At 36.3% G+C, this 14,968-nt stretch overlaps 1 protein-coding gene across 4 annotated transcripts in view; it reads left to right on the forward strand.

Moving 5' to 3' along the window:
- Nucleotides 1–14,968, forward strand: part of LOC135298679 (uncharacterized) — a 48,570-nt gene that overhangs the window by 355 nt on the left and 33,247 nt on the right. For 2 of the 4 annotated variants that reach the window (XR_010360718.1, XM_064416493.1), the window contains exons 1-3: nt 3,553–3,847; nt 7,461–7,585; nt 14,503–14,628. The gene's annotated coding sequence lies outside the window, so the exon portion shown is untranslated. Of the gene's footprint in view, nt 1–3,552; nt 3,848–7,409; nt 7,586–14,502; nt 14,629–14,968 lie in introns of those variants that run through there. The other 2 variants (XR_010360719.1, XR_010360720.1) reach the window with 2 other exon arrangements.

Consider the following 14,968-nt stretch of genomic DNA (forward strand, 5'->3'; position numbering starts at 1 on the left):
GAACATTTTTCTGTAGTTGATTTGTCCTACTTCAGCACTGAGCAATTTGGTGTAATGAAAGAAAGAACATGCACCTGTAGCCAGTGTCCGTCACACCATTAAATTCTTCTTAATCACATATTATGACTTAACAGAGGACTACAAAATCATCAGCACAAAAGAAATGCAGACCTGAAGGCAAGATTAAAGAAATGACACATATCCAAAGTTGATATGTGCCAGATAATTTTTCCATGGGCCAGACATGCATTTGGGTCATAGGGTGAATTTGTGTACTTGCATGAGGGGGTGGTGAGGGAGGAAGGATAATACAAGGAATTGGTCCAGGCTACAGAAAGAAAGATGAAGAAATTGAAGGTAAAGGAAAGAAGGGACATAAATCAGAGGTAGTTAGAAATGACACACTGGGATTGAGATAAGGAATCATTTAACTGGACCAAGGGACACAGAAATAAAAGAGTGATGGTTACATCAAGCAGACATAGATAGACACACACAGCTGTGTTCCCCCACATCTCCCACTTAAAAAATAAAAAGCAAACAATAAAACAAAGAAAGAGATAAACCAGTTTTAAAACTAACATGAGTTACACGAGTTCTAGCCTGAAGGCTTTTCCAGCTTTTTGGGTTTTTTTAATTAACTCATAAGCAGAAAAAACAAAATCCTTAGGCACTTCTGTCTCCCTTTCTGTTCTCTGCGTGAGGTCCATCTTCACATTACCCAGTTATTGCATAAGAAAACATACTGGTCTGAAAGAGAAATGGCCCATGGCTCTTCAGTCCAGATACAGTTTGTGTGGGTAGAGAGCTAGCAAGACGTGAGCTGTTACAGTCTTTGCAAAATCATTTGCAAAATGTGCCAAGCTCTTGCTGCCTGCATTTTAAGCAGCAGATGATCTTTGTTTCTGGTAACAAGAATACATTTTGTGTACCTCAGATACCTTTTCGCTTGTTTGAATTGATTTGTCTTCCTATAACTACATCTCAACAACTAAGACATCTGTCTGGGAATTAATCCAGTGTTTTTGATTAAACATCACTGTTTTTTCATCCTCATTCTTGTTCCATCCTGGATTTAGAAGAGGAAAACCAAAACTCATGGCAGAATCTACCTGAACCTTAATGATCTCTAAACAGGCAATCTTTCATGTCACTAAACAATGCAAATTATTAAGCTTTTTACCTGTGAAAATTTATTGAAAAAGACACATGATAAGACTATTGTCTCTTCTGTAATTAATTACCTAAGTGAAACAAGCAAAAGTTTTGACAATTCCCAATTAGGATATGACCCTTATTTGGACTATGAACATTCTCCAGGATAAAATAATTTGTGGGCCATATAATCTGAAGCAGTTTCATTTTCCATACCTTCATTACAGCGAGTGGAGTTAGGACAATTTAGAAGGGTGGAAGAACTGACCTGATGTCAATGTGATAAATAAAATGATACTTTATCCTCATTATCCTCAGTGTCAGCACATATGGCACTTCTATGTGATACAATTCCCTTAACATACAGCAAATATTTACTCAGCTCTTCTCTTTGCTTGAGCTGGACCATGGGTGACCAGCTGCCATCATCCACCAATTCATCAAGTGTAAGGTTTTTACCCTTACTTCATAAAAGCCCCTGATTGAATAGGTTTCTTCATGAGAGAGTGTCCAATTTCAACAGAATGATGATTCTTATGTCACTCGTAGTACTCGGCAGTAATGTTTTACAGTCTTTGAGAAAACCCCTGGTGGTATGAACCTTGTTAAGAATTTAAATTTATTTTGGAGGCATGAAAAGGGTTGAAGGATACCTTTATGGTATGGAGACTCTATGCTTTTGAATGTTAATATAGAAAGTATGATGACTTCTATTTGAAATAAATATCAAATGCCAAGTATACCAAGGTGCTTGATATGCAATATGAGATGTGAGACCTTCCATTCTGATGACAGTAACAAAGGCTATTCCGAAATCCAGAAGTCTCAATGCCTTGAAAAATTAATTCTCTCAGAGTTTTATTTTATAAAACATATATAATTCAACGGCACTGGACGGCAAAACTGCAGTGGCAAATTACAAGAGTTATGAAAAATTCTCTTTGAAGCTAATATCAAGTCATCAAAAAAATTGAATACTCCTGACCCTTTCTCCAAAGTGTAAATTAGCAGCCTAATGGTAATATTCAAATGTAAGCTCCTTTTGATGAAAATAATATAGGAAAGTGCTTCCCTACTGTGAATCATCCTAACATGAGAAATAGAGTTTGGGTACTGTGATCTCTGCAAAGGGCACAGCAAGCTGGCAAATATGGAAATAAAAGATGAAAGCAATTTTGTGCATCTCCTGCCAATGTTTTATTCCCTTTTTAGTTATTATATAAAATCTAAATATCTCAAAGCCCTTCTCTATGTTGCTATAAAAACAAATTACTTGCCTAACCAATTAAATGGTTTTATACAAAAAACTGTAGTGATGAATGTAAAGTATGTAATACACTGACCATACTTAAGAATGTTTCTTGTAAATATTTTCATATATCCATAACAGGGGCTTTTACTGAAGCATTAATGTTTACATAAAAAAAGAAAAAAAAAGGCAGCGATTTGAAATATTATTAAAAATTTGTAGATATATAAAATATTTCTTCCATAATTGCATATTTTAGGAAAAGAGCTTTTAAGAATCCTTAAGCATAGAGAAAGCAGATTTTATGATTTGTCACACCCAACTAAGACCATTCAGGGCAAAGGTTGTATAGCCTAAACTTCCTCAGTTCTGGAAAATCCCTTTTTCATTACTAAAAGCTTTATTGTATTATGCTAGTTACTTTTGCTCTTTTCTTTTGAAAGAAGACTACTTGTTGCCATACGTGTTAATAACCTTAAAAACTTTTCTATGTATAAAGCAGACAGCTGCGCCCTTTTCATCATTCATTTTACTTGCTTTCTTTCATTCACTTTCGGTGGACACATCTACTAAAATGTATACTTTTCATCAGTTGTTGACCCAGGTTGCTTTCCACGATTGCTGATAAGATTGAAAGGAATTGAAATGAACAAAAAATGAGTATTCATGTTACATTTTTATCTTGACAATTCCAAGTGAGAGGTAAGAGTATTCTTGATGATTCATTTAATTGCCTCTGCAGATTAAAACTAACATGAGTTACACGAGTAACTTTAAAGTAATCTTTATCTGACTTGAAAGATTCCTCTCCTGAGGACAAATCTTTCACCCACATATGACTGATACTCAGAAATACTCCTGAGATCAACAATGTTCTGCTTTGGACTAAAACTCATTTAGTTTGTTATTTCTAATAATTAATAAACAACCTTATATATGTCTTAGACTAAAATTAACTGCTAAAAATGAAAGTTTACAATGATCAATAGAATTTGTGTTGGTTGCTATTAAAAGTTATTTTATAACTCTTTAAATCTTCCACGTTGTTTAGCTCTATATTCTTTAGAGCAGCATATTTAGGTGCATGACTGTAATTAGCTGAAGGCTCTGATCCTCAATAAAAGCTGAGAATTTGGAGCCAAAAGACAAAAAAAAAAAAAAAATACTTAGCTGAGAACTTGAACTTGGAATCAACCTTTGACTTTGGTCACTGGCAAATGTAAGTAACCTAAGGAAGTTATGGAATTGAGCTGATATTTCTCCTCTTCAGCAAATGTCATTGCAGTCATAGTTGACACATTCCAGGTGAAGTGCTTTGGTAGTCCACCAATCACTAAGTTTGGTAGGATCGTAAAAGGACCTCCTTAATTACAGTTGGGAACAGCCTTCCAGAAAGCTCCAGGCTCTGTTCTATGAAGATGATCTGTATGCACACATGGTTGAGTAAGTGGTCTCTGTCTCCTTTATAACAGGGAGAAAAGAACTTATTATTAGCCAAATTGTATCCTGGATCTCTCTGGGTCACTACACTTTAATGATGGCTAAGGTGCTTGTGTACAGATGTTGTGGGTGTAATGAACTGGGCTTTGTAAGGTTAAGGGCACTGCGGGTGTTTGCATATTGATTTTCTGTACATGAGGTTATGCGATTCACTGCACTAGCAAGGTTTCTTATAATTTAGTGAATGGTGATGATAAAACATTTTGAATTGGTTAAAGAATGGTGCTAAAATGCCATTCACTTAGGAGTTGGACTTAATGATCGTTATGGGTCCCTTCCAACTCAGTAAATTCTGTGATTCTGCGAGTGGCAAATACTGTGAATTGCATTTCCTAGAGAGCTGTATAATCTAGCCTCATACTAAAAATAACTGTGTATTTTGTGTCATGCATTTTGTGTGGTACATGTAAGAAGGCCAAGTCATAAGCAAACTCGGTAAGAATACAAAGAGGGATAAGAATGCCTGAAAAGAAGTATCAATAAAATTTAGGTACAGATTTAAAGTGATTAGTTGCAATTCAGGCATATTGATTTACATCTGGCTGTCACTTGTAATGTTAAAATCATTCCACTTCCTTCTCTCTTAAAACAGCTTCTTTCACAAAATTGCCTCTTCAGTCTACAAAACCAATCTTATATTTCTTGTTATTTAATCAAACTTCCCTTGGGACTTAAAGTTCATTTATAAGTAAGGGACATTTCTTACAAATGACAAACTTTGTCATGTACAGTGAGAACTTATCAGTTGCAGGCTTTCAGAGAACAACTTCACCTCTATTATGGACAGGAGGGCAAACAGCAGAAAGAAGCATCCTGTGTAAAACCTTTCCTGCATCAGCTAGTTGAGCATTATGATAATTAGATCATCTGTCTAAATAGGCTCCATATGGTGATTTTTTTCTGTAAATGTTTTCTTTACTTGAACACAGTGTATTACTCCATCTACAGCTCCACATTAACCTTGGAGACTGGATGATTAGAATTTGGGGTGAGTAGTAGAAAAGTCTTTTATTACTGAGGGCAGGGGTGATGGAAATATTAGACATATTGTCTCTGATTCTGAAGAGTAGGAAACAATTTAGAGATAGATGAAGACATGAAGCTGGCAGTACAGGCATGCTCAGATCAGCTTAGAAAGTCTAGTATCAGAAAATCTTGGATAAGTTTACCAATAGGGTTCCCATGTTTTCTTTAAAAGTACAGCAAACCAGCAAAATATCCCAGTCCCTCAGACCACAGGCTGTAAATTGTGCAAATCTTAGTTATGGCTCTGTGTGAGCAGCCAGCTGGAACACTAAGAGCATGGTGTTTAAATAAACTTAAATCCCTCAAAATAACAACATCTTGCTGCAATTTCAGCAGAGTTCAGTTTAATGGAACTGTTATTAATAGCCATCATCTTAAGAAATAACTGGAAGATAAAACAGAGGAATCTCCTTCTTTTAACCTTAAGATAGCCACTGTATGGGTGAGTAGAAATGTTCAGTGATCGTTCAGAAGCCAAACTGGCTGGGCTGTTACGCGTCCGTGTCCATGCTGGTGACCATGGTCGTTGCCCCATCAGGCATGACGAGCCACTGGCCCTGGGGCTCCAGAGTGGAGCAGCTTGAGTCTGGTTTTCACTGCATGTCTGAGGCAATGTCACAGTGTCTGTTCACATCCAGGAGGTTCTTTTTTTATGAGCAGGGGCTGATGAAGGTCCTAGCCTATTATTCACTTGCAAGGAAGCTGACACCTTTTGGGACATCTGCCCCACTTTTGGAAAAGTTAATTGATTAAAAGAGAGTGCAGGACCTCTGCAAATAACAAGCAATAATTCCATGGAAGATTAGTGGAGAGCCTTTAATTGCTGGGTTGTCTCAGCGCAGGACCTTTTTAAGACTTTGGAGCTGACTTGCTGGATTAGGTTCTTATCTATTTATGTATTTCACCTTTTGAAAGAGTTTCTATGCTTTCCTTGCATGAGGTACTCTGATATCTGCCCAAAAATATTTCAGATTACTTCAGACTACTATTGTACGGAATGAAGCTACATTCTTCTTTGCATGATTTTACTTTTTGAGAAAAATAAAATAGTAGCACTATTTCCTTATTTTAAAAGATCTAGAGCTGCAGTCTTCCATTTCATCTTTTATTTTGTTTCTCAGTGTTAGGAACTAATTATTAAGAGATACCTTTGCCTCAGTTAGGGTGCAAATAAGACCATATACCAAAGTCAAAACTATGGATTTTATTTAACAATGAATATGAGAAATAGGAATCGGGGGAGGTGAAGAGAATGTGAGAGAGATTAAGTAAAGACATCACCATGTGGAGTCCTGTGATGTCCCTCTGGTACTTCTTCACCTGGTCTGTTTGGTGATGGAGATTCCTGATATCCATGGGACATATGTGCTCTTCGACAGCTTGGGATGGCATGTGTGTAAGCAGCTGCTTCCTTTATCACAGTTTGCCAAGGTGGGATATTTGTTTACCCAGGTCTGTCCCACCAGGCCTGGCATCTTCTTGGTGTTGCTGTCTGTGCTTTTCTCACAGTCTGGAGGGTGGAGTCTTGTCCAGTATGCTAATTTTAAACCTTTCACCTTCCTTTGGGCCTGAAATTAACTCCTTTTTTTGTCATCTGTGTCTGTTGTGGTAGCTCATTTTGTGGGAACTTCCTCCTTTGTCACAGAATATTTATTGTGCTTCTCTAAGTCATCACCCAGAGTCATCTGGTCCAGGCATTTTGTTTGAAAGCACACTCAGCTCCTCCTCCTCAGCTTTGAGGGTTGTAAACCTGTCTCACATTGACAGAACTTCATGTGGAGTTGCAGTTACCATCTTCCCCCTATCCCAGACCTTTCTCAGAGTTTGCACTTACCAGTTCTAATGACAGACTGCAAGCCCCCAAGAGCACAAGCATCTTAAAAGGGCTTATGGGATTTTTGAAGTACTCTGACTTAGACACACAGGTGAAATACTGAAGATATTTCCAAAAGATCAAAATAACAAAAATACTGTCAACTTCAGAAAATCAGAGAACTTTGTCAGAATTTTAGAGCATCATTTTCACTTCTAGAGATAGGCATGTGCCAATTTTTATATCATATTCAAATCAGTTCTGAGTTTCCACACATCAGTAACCTTTATGGTCAAATAGAACAACCCTCCCATCACTTGCTTTTTTGAACTAAAAAAAAAAAGAAAAAATAAGCAGGGTTCACTAGCATCATCAATCCTCTCAAGTGGATGAAAATAGTCAAAACTAAATGCTACAACTATGATGTGAAATCCATCTAAGTGAACACAAGGATTTTTGTTATTTAAAAATGAAAAAAGATATTTGGGACTTTCTTTATTTTTCTTCATTGCTCAGTAGTATAAAGCAAAAAGGGGCTAGGAAGATAATGGTATTTCATCATCTTCATAGCAAACTGCACTAGAATTTACTGGCACAGCAGGAAATTAAACAAGGTTGCTTTGGGGGTTTTTTTGTCTTTTTTTTTTTTTTTTGTGCAATCAGAATATTGTGCTCTGGCTAACAGATATTTGGCAATATTCTGAAAATTCCTTTTAGGTCCCCACAGAATTTGCTACTGAAGGCTTCAAAGACCCTCATGGAAACCTGCTTGGATAAATAGGAGAATGTATGCAACCCAAAGTGCTAGAAGACCTGAGACAAAGCACCTGGGCTTAAACAAGGTAATGAGAGCATGTTCAGTGCTTACATATATACTTTTAATATTCAAATTAATTTCCAAAGAGACCCAGCTTGGCCTTCTTGAACGTAAACCATGCAAAATCCATCATATTTCCATTTCTATTTCCATTTTATATTTAAAGTAGGCTGCAAGAGAGATGCAGTGTCATGCTTCATTTTTTAAATAAATTCCCTGTTCTACTACATCTCAATATTGCGTACAAATCTATCACTCACATTAGAGGCATGGTCTTGAGGAGGCAGATGGCAAGCTGAGCATTATTCTTACTTCACTGCTGAGGCACTCAGTAACTTTGGACAGCTTCAAAACTTTTGTGTGCAACAGAATGCTTACAGGCATCATGGAACAATTATAGGCCTATTATCAGGATCAGCTAATAGCTGTGTGCCATAACTAACATGGCTAACAGGACAAGGGCTTCAGGCTCAGCTAATGTACATACAAAGCAGGCTTAATTCACAAATTATTCACATGTATTCCTAATGGAGACTGGGAAATAAAGGACTGCAGTCAGACAAATGCAAAACCAATGGGAAATTAGAATTATGTTTTTCCTATCCATAAATTTGATGGCTTCCTCATACAGAGTGCAGCAGCTCACACATTTTCCACTTATACCACTATTCATGCCTATAGCCTAAAGCAAAACAAGAATAATGACTTTAAAATGCAGGATTTTTATGATATGAAATTAGGTTTTTATCACCTAAAAAATGTCCTGGTTCTGACTTTGAATAGTTAATTTTTGTAGTGGTTAGGAAGGGGCATGGCTAAGATCTAGATGTTGTTCTAAACCACCTTATGTCATTTAAGGGGAATGGGAGAAGGGGTTCCTTCAGGTCAGGGTAGCTATCATGGAGGTGGCTGAGTATTGTTGGAATCCTGTGCTATATAGTGCATATGTAGCATTTGTAAGTGGATCACTCACCTCTCTTGTATGCTTTTGTTATAAATACTGTTACTCCTCTTTTTCTCATTTCTTTGCTGTTTCCAGGGAATTGTTCTTATCTCAATCTATAACCTTTCCCTTTTGTGTCTCCTGTTCCTCTATCCACCCTGCCAGAGGAGAGGAGGAGAAGGAGGGGCAGAGTGACTGAGAGGAGCAAGGCTTGAAGTGGTTTCAGTGGGAGCACTGAACTGAAGAATACCATTCCTAAACCATAACATACATTAAATGTATAGAGTATGAAAATGGTATAGCATGAGACTTTTTGCCAACAGAGCAAAATGCTCAGATTATATTGGCATTTAGTTCTTCCAATCTACAATAAGGGCTGTAAGTAGAAGGAGGATGTTCATATTCTAAGCTCTTGAATGCCATTATATTCATAATAGTAATAGTCGAATTTACGTTTTAGATTCCAATAAAAAAAAAGGGCTCCTCCCAGTTTTGTATTATCTGCCAACTGTTTCTTTAAGTATCACTTCCAGTCTTGTGACCAAGTGATTTATAAAGATGTTGAAGGTCATTAGGCCTAGGATGAAGACCTGCAGAACCCCACTATTGACAGGCCACCAATCTGATTTAAGGAAATTTTCATTTCTGTAGAGAAATTTTTATGGTTGTCAATACACATACCCTGTAGATATGTGTTATTTATTTAGTTGTTTCTGTCCAGTATCACAGGTCCAGTATCTGTCCAATATCAAAGTGTTTTCACACATCTCAAAAGCTACTGTGTGACTTGTTTTTCATAAAGCCTTCTGCTCTCTGCTTCTGCTCTACTCATGGGATTTACTGATGTCCCACTCCCTGTGTTAGCTCTTTTCTTTGGCTGCTTTACAATTTGTGTATTTCAAGAGGATCATAGACCATGCAAAAATATGATATTCAGTACATATTTCTTTCTGCACAGTGCTACAGCCTGTAGCATTACCTGATGTCTAAGCCCTCTTTTAGTGCCAACTTGTAGGTGATAAACAATGAAGAGTGTGTACACTCATCCAGTATTTTTGCAGATACATGACCTCTGTCACAACTATCAGCATGATGCTGTGCACACACAGATCCATACACACAATAAAGCAAAATCCTAGAATATGAACAACTCTGACAGCCAAAGATGGCATGGCACTGGGAAAGACACAATTGTGAGCATCTCTCTGAAAATTAGTTTTATCGACCTCTCAAATGCCATGAGTAATTCCTGATACTAAACAAACAGCTACAAGGCAAGCACCACTTGTGCCAAATATTCACTAGGTCTGGCAGATTGACAATAATGACAGAAAACATTGCTTTTCATTGCTGTGTGCAACTATGCTATTTTAATATTTTGAAAAAGCAAAAGTTCTACAGATGCATCATTAAATTGTTTCCTTTGGAAAGATGAATTGTGTTGGCAAAAGAATAAGCAATAAATTGAAAGGAGTTTAGTTATAGAAATAGTAATTTCAAAATAGTTTCCAGCTTCTGCATTGCTAAGAGGCATTTGAAAGTCTCAGGTATCAGCAGCCAAATAGTTATCAATATTAATCACTTCTCTGTCCCTGTTTTCTAATGACTTGTATATCCCACTAGTTGAGCTCTTAGAACAATGAGGGATATGATTTTTTAAAATTTATGATGGCTTGATTAGTTAATTTGTATTCCAAAGGGAAATCCACAGTATGACTCCTCCCTGATTCTACAAAATGAGAAAGTGGAATAGTCAGTAGGACACTCAGTTGGGACTAAAGAGGTTTGACTTTTGTCCAAGGCCAATTAATGGCTTAATTCATAACAGCAGACAGTTTGCCTCTCCTATCTTTTAAACAGGAAAATATTTGCATGATCCTTTGAACTACTCTTTCGAACAGAGTTAAAATATCTCACATTCTCATCTAACCTAATAGATGGGTTGATCCCCTGCAATGAAGCACATCTTCAACCAAATATCTTCTATTTCCATTTGCAAAATATCATAGGGGTGTTCAACAACCAGGGAACCAATCCTCACAGCTCACTTGAGACAATTCTGTTTTATTAAAAAAACCAACTTATTTGCATGACTTCTTAGAAAAATAAAGGGAAAAAATGATTAAAAGGGTTACATCATCCTGAAAGAAGTATATTTTTACTCCCACACACAAAACAACTGCTCAAACAAAACAAAAAAAAAACCCAAATCCAAAACCTTTCAAATCCCCCCAAACACCCCACAGGTATCCACCCCACCTTCCTCCATCAATAGAAAATAGAGCAATAAGAAATGTCTGTTCAATGTTGGTAGTTGATTCCTTTATAAAATACTTTCAGATCTAATGATAAGAATCATAATTAGTGCCTTAATAAGGTGTTGAAGAAAAGCAGACATCAAATGTGCTAGTCTCATGGCAGCATCACTTAATGTTGCTTCCAATGCAGCACAAAAGAATGACGTGTAGACTGAAAAACTGCTCAGAAAAATATGCAGATGTTGTTTTCATGCAAGTCACATTATGCATTGCACAAAACCAAAAGATTGTTTTAAATGTTTGAGAACATTTAACCAAATTGTCCCTGAATGACTAAATGATAATTACTTCCAGAGATTATAGACCTCTTTAAAAAAAACAGCACTGTCACCCCAAAATATTGGTAGTTATATGGAGGCTGAAATGCAAATGGCAAAGTTCAGCAATAAGGAGAATCTATTTTTGCATTTGTTGCAGTGTAAAACTAATAAAATAATGCTGTGAATTCAGGGGCAGCAAATGCTATCTGCCATGTTATCTGATGGATTAGCATGTGAAGTAAATGAAGCTGTCACACAGAGATGACTGCTAACAGAACCAAATTTAGATTTCAAATGAGCCCTGGAAATACCTCTTAAAAAAGATTTAACAACGAAGAATTCACTGACTTCCCAAAGTGCAGGAGGTCATGTATTGCCAATTCAATCAGCTGTGCTCCTTCACTGAAAAAAACCAAGAAATGAAGAGCTCAAAGTGACTGAGATAAAAACAATTTCTTGAAAGAAAGAGTGATACTCTATAACTAAGGTCATGGGTCACACCATTTAAAGACAGCAGAAGCAGTCTTCCAAAAAGTACAAGACAAGGTCCAGATGGATCCATTTCTTTCCAAAGATTAGAGCACTCTTGAAGGCTGAAAAAACAGACATAATGCTCTTGTTTTATATCACATTAGAAGAAGTTCTTATAACTCTAGAAAACCACTACTAAACCCAAAAAATGGCTGCAAATAGAATATAACATCTTGTCTTCCTTACTTACCAAAAGTGTCATAGTCACTGTATTCTGAGCTATATATAGGCAAAAAAAATAACACTGCAGGATTCTAAAATCTGAGCTTGATGAGGGGCTTTTCTAACTAAAATGGATAAAGAATAGAACATATAACTGCAAGAAACTAGATTATATATTATGCTATTAGATCTACCATTAAAATCCCTACTTTATCAACTCTGCTGTCTTTGAGGGACATGAGCTTTTCTGAAAAGCTGCAACCTACTTGGGATCAATCCAAGTGAAAAGGAGAAAGAGGCCTCCCAGAACTGGTGGTCCTTGCAGTCCACCTGGGCTTTGAAACAGCCAGGCACACACTCTCCACCTGAAAGAACAGTAGTAGTCCACTCACACTGGAATGCACTAAAACCATTAATTTTTAATGAGTCACTGTAGAATCTATGTGTGCACATTCTCACACCTAAAAATGGATGATGGTTCACTCTGTGAGAATATCTTCCCCTCACAATGAACAGATTACAGGAAAACTATAATCTCAAATCTCTTATGCTAAATTCTTCTACTTGCAAGAAGCATCTTCTGTAAGTGTTCTCCTTCTCAGCTATTGCCAGAACAAAGCTCATCTCCTTTCAATAAATATATTTTTAGAAATTCAGCCAGTCAATACTCTTAATCTCTTCCAAACAACGCTGGGAAGAGACTTTTGGAACTGTTTTGGGCGCAAAATGCAGGAAGGTTACTATAGCGTTAAAGGCGAAAATAATCCCTGTGCAATTATATGGATAAATTGATACTTGTTCGACATGAATTATAAGATAAAACTGCCCAGTAAAGACCAGCAGAAATCAAGATGTCATCCAACATCTTAATGATCAGAAAGACCCTGCAGTAATTCAGCACAATGCAAGCATGACTGCTACTGAACCTCAGAAGAGTACAGTGTAGAGATTCTCTCTATATTCTGAATGTGTGCTGCTTGGCATTTCCTAAACTTAAAACTGCTTTGAGTTAAGCAACTAGAATTCCTCCTGTAGCCCACCATAGCCAATCTGTACTCAATTTGCCCTATAATATCTTCAATTTTCTGGATATAGAAGAAGAAAGTAAAGTACAGTGGGAAAAGAGGAAGAAAAGGTAAGCATACAAAACCCAGCAGGAACAAGTGTTGTAAAGGCCTTTGAATTTTTATGGCAACTTATCTAGGTTGTACAGGCCTCCCAAATTGCTACCCTGAAGCTCTAGATACTTAAGTATCAGAACACAAGCTCTCTTTTTTTCTGGTTTTTAAGGACATTTGGCCTATGATTTTCCTTCCAAGTTTAAAAGCAAAATAGAGACACCTAAATTAGAGTGTGTATTAATAAAGGAAGTTTTATTCCCTATATATTTTTAAACTGTACCTTAGCCAATAGTAAAGGGTTTTCCAATGTGACAAAATAAATTGTTTTATTTTCCATATATGGAAAAACAAAAAGCAGTGAGTACAAATAAAGTAAAAATCTGCATATGTATGCAGAAGTCATCATTGTTTAAGTCAGTTTTATCTCTTTATCATCACAGGTTTTTTTTCATTGATTCAAATAAAATCCCTATATCATTCCAATGAGGCCTGAGTAGAAAGCATCAAGCAGTTACTAATATTTACAAATATGTCTTCCCTAAAGAAAATTACTGTTAGTGAATTACTGTTAAATAAGCAAGCTATCCAAATGATCCAAGTTATGAATGCTAAATTTAAATTACAAGCTCTGCATTCAACCTTGAAAAAACACAGAAAATTAATACAGCGATTGAGTGCTGTTAAGGAACAATTTGTCTATTATTTATCTATTGTCCCTAAATATCATTGTTTGATCAGCTATTCAAAATTCATACCAAAGATTTTGTGAGTGCCTGCGACCATTAGGAAAACATAGAAAAAAATGGGTAATAACCCCCTCGGGTACAATATCTTTCTGACAATGGATTTTAAAACATATGCCAAAAATTAATGAAGCAGAAATTTAAACAGATTGAATATAGTTTAAAATAGCTTAAAGTGAAAGGTATTTATTGTGAATTAATTTTGCAATTTAATGAAATAAAAATTCAATAAAGACTGAGGTAGTTATTGCTAAGAACCAATAATAAAAAGGGGTGCCCCTGCCTGAATTAGGGTGCGAATGAGGCCATATGCCATAGTCAATAATATAGATTTTATTTACCTTATTTATTTAATTTTGATATATGCATATGCAGTCCTGAATGTCACCATTAACTGTCTGATCTTGTAGGTTTACAGTGTTTCTTCCATCACTTATGATTATACCCCAGGGTCCAACCAAATTGAAGACTGAACTAAGTATTCAGACTAATGTCTAAATCTTCTTCAACTATAGGTGCATCTCTTGTCTCTTTGAAAAAAAAATCCTCTGTGTAAAAAATCACCCTTTTTTTGTCCATATTATATTACATTTCTGATGAGTTAGGCCTCTCTTTTTGCCTTTTAAAGATGTCCAGTAAGATTATGGGTATGGAAACAGTCAGTTTGGATTGGGTGATACTGTGGTAAAGTCAGTTTTCACTCAAATATTGTTAGTGAATATTTTATTAGTTTAGGTATATTGTCCTAGATACCAGTGAATCTTTGGTTTCTTACTAGGAGCTAATTTCCCCCATGTTGAAAGCCTTTAAAAAAAAACTTGAAAAATTAATTGATTTTACATTTCTGCATGTTTTCTATTTTAGTGAAATGTTTCTGATGTACAGTAGGGCAGAAGTCACTGTCTCTGTGGTGGACCTTAAACTCCCTAAGAATATTGAGTAGAGTCAGGAGTACACAGAGAAAAAGAGCTGTGAGGATTTAGTCTAAAGGTAACTCCCGCTTTTGTGTCTGACTCTGTATGGAAGAGTGGCATAGATATTCCAGATGGAGTAGAATAAAATTAAATAGCTCAGCTCTGAAGAGTGGAGATATGGGGAAATAGATGGAAAGAAGGGAATGGTGAGGAGAGGGAGAAAATTACCCATTTTGCATATAAATGATGTAATTACCCCCTCAGCTTCTCAGGCAGAAGTTGACATCCCTAATTAGAATAATTTTATGATCTTCTGGGGACAGATATACAAAAGCATAAAGAGAAAGAAAAAATAACAAATACAACCAACATCACAGGCTGCTTTTACAACATAATTTTGCAACAGAACTGATGAT

Source organism: Passer domesticus, chromosome 4, assembly GCF_036417665.1.
Source record: "Passer domesticus isolate bPasDom1 chromosome 4, bPasDom1.hap1, whole genome shotgun sequence".
Classification (NCBI taxonomy): Eukaryota; Metazoa; Chordata; class Aves; order Passeriformes; family Passeridae; genus Passer; species Passer domesticus.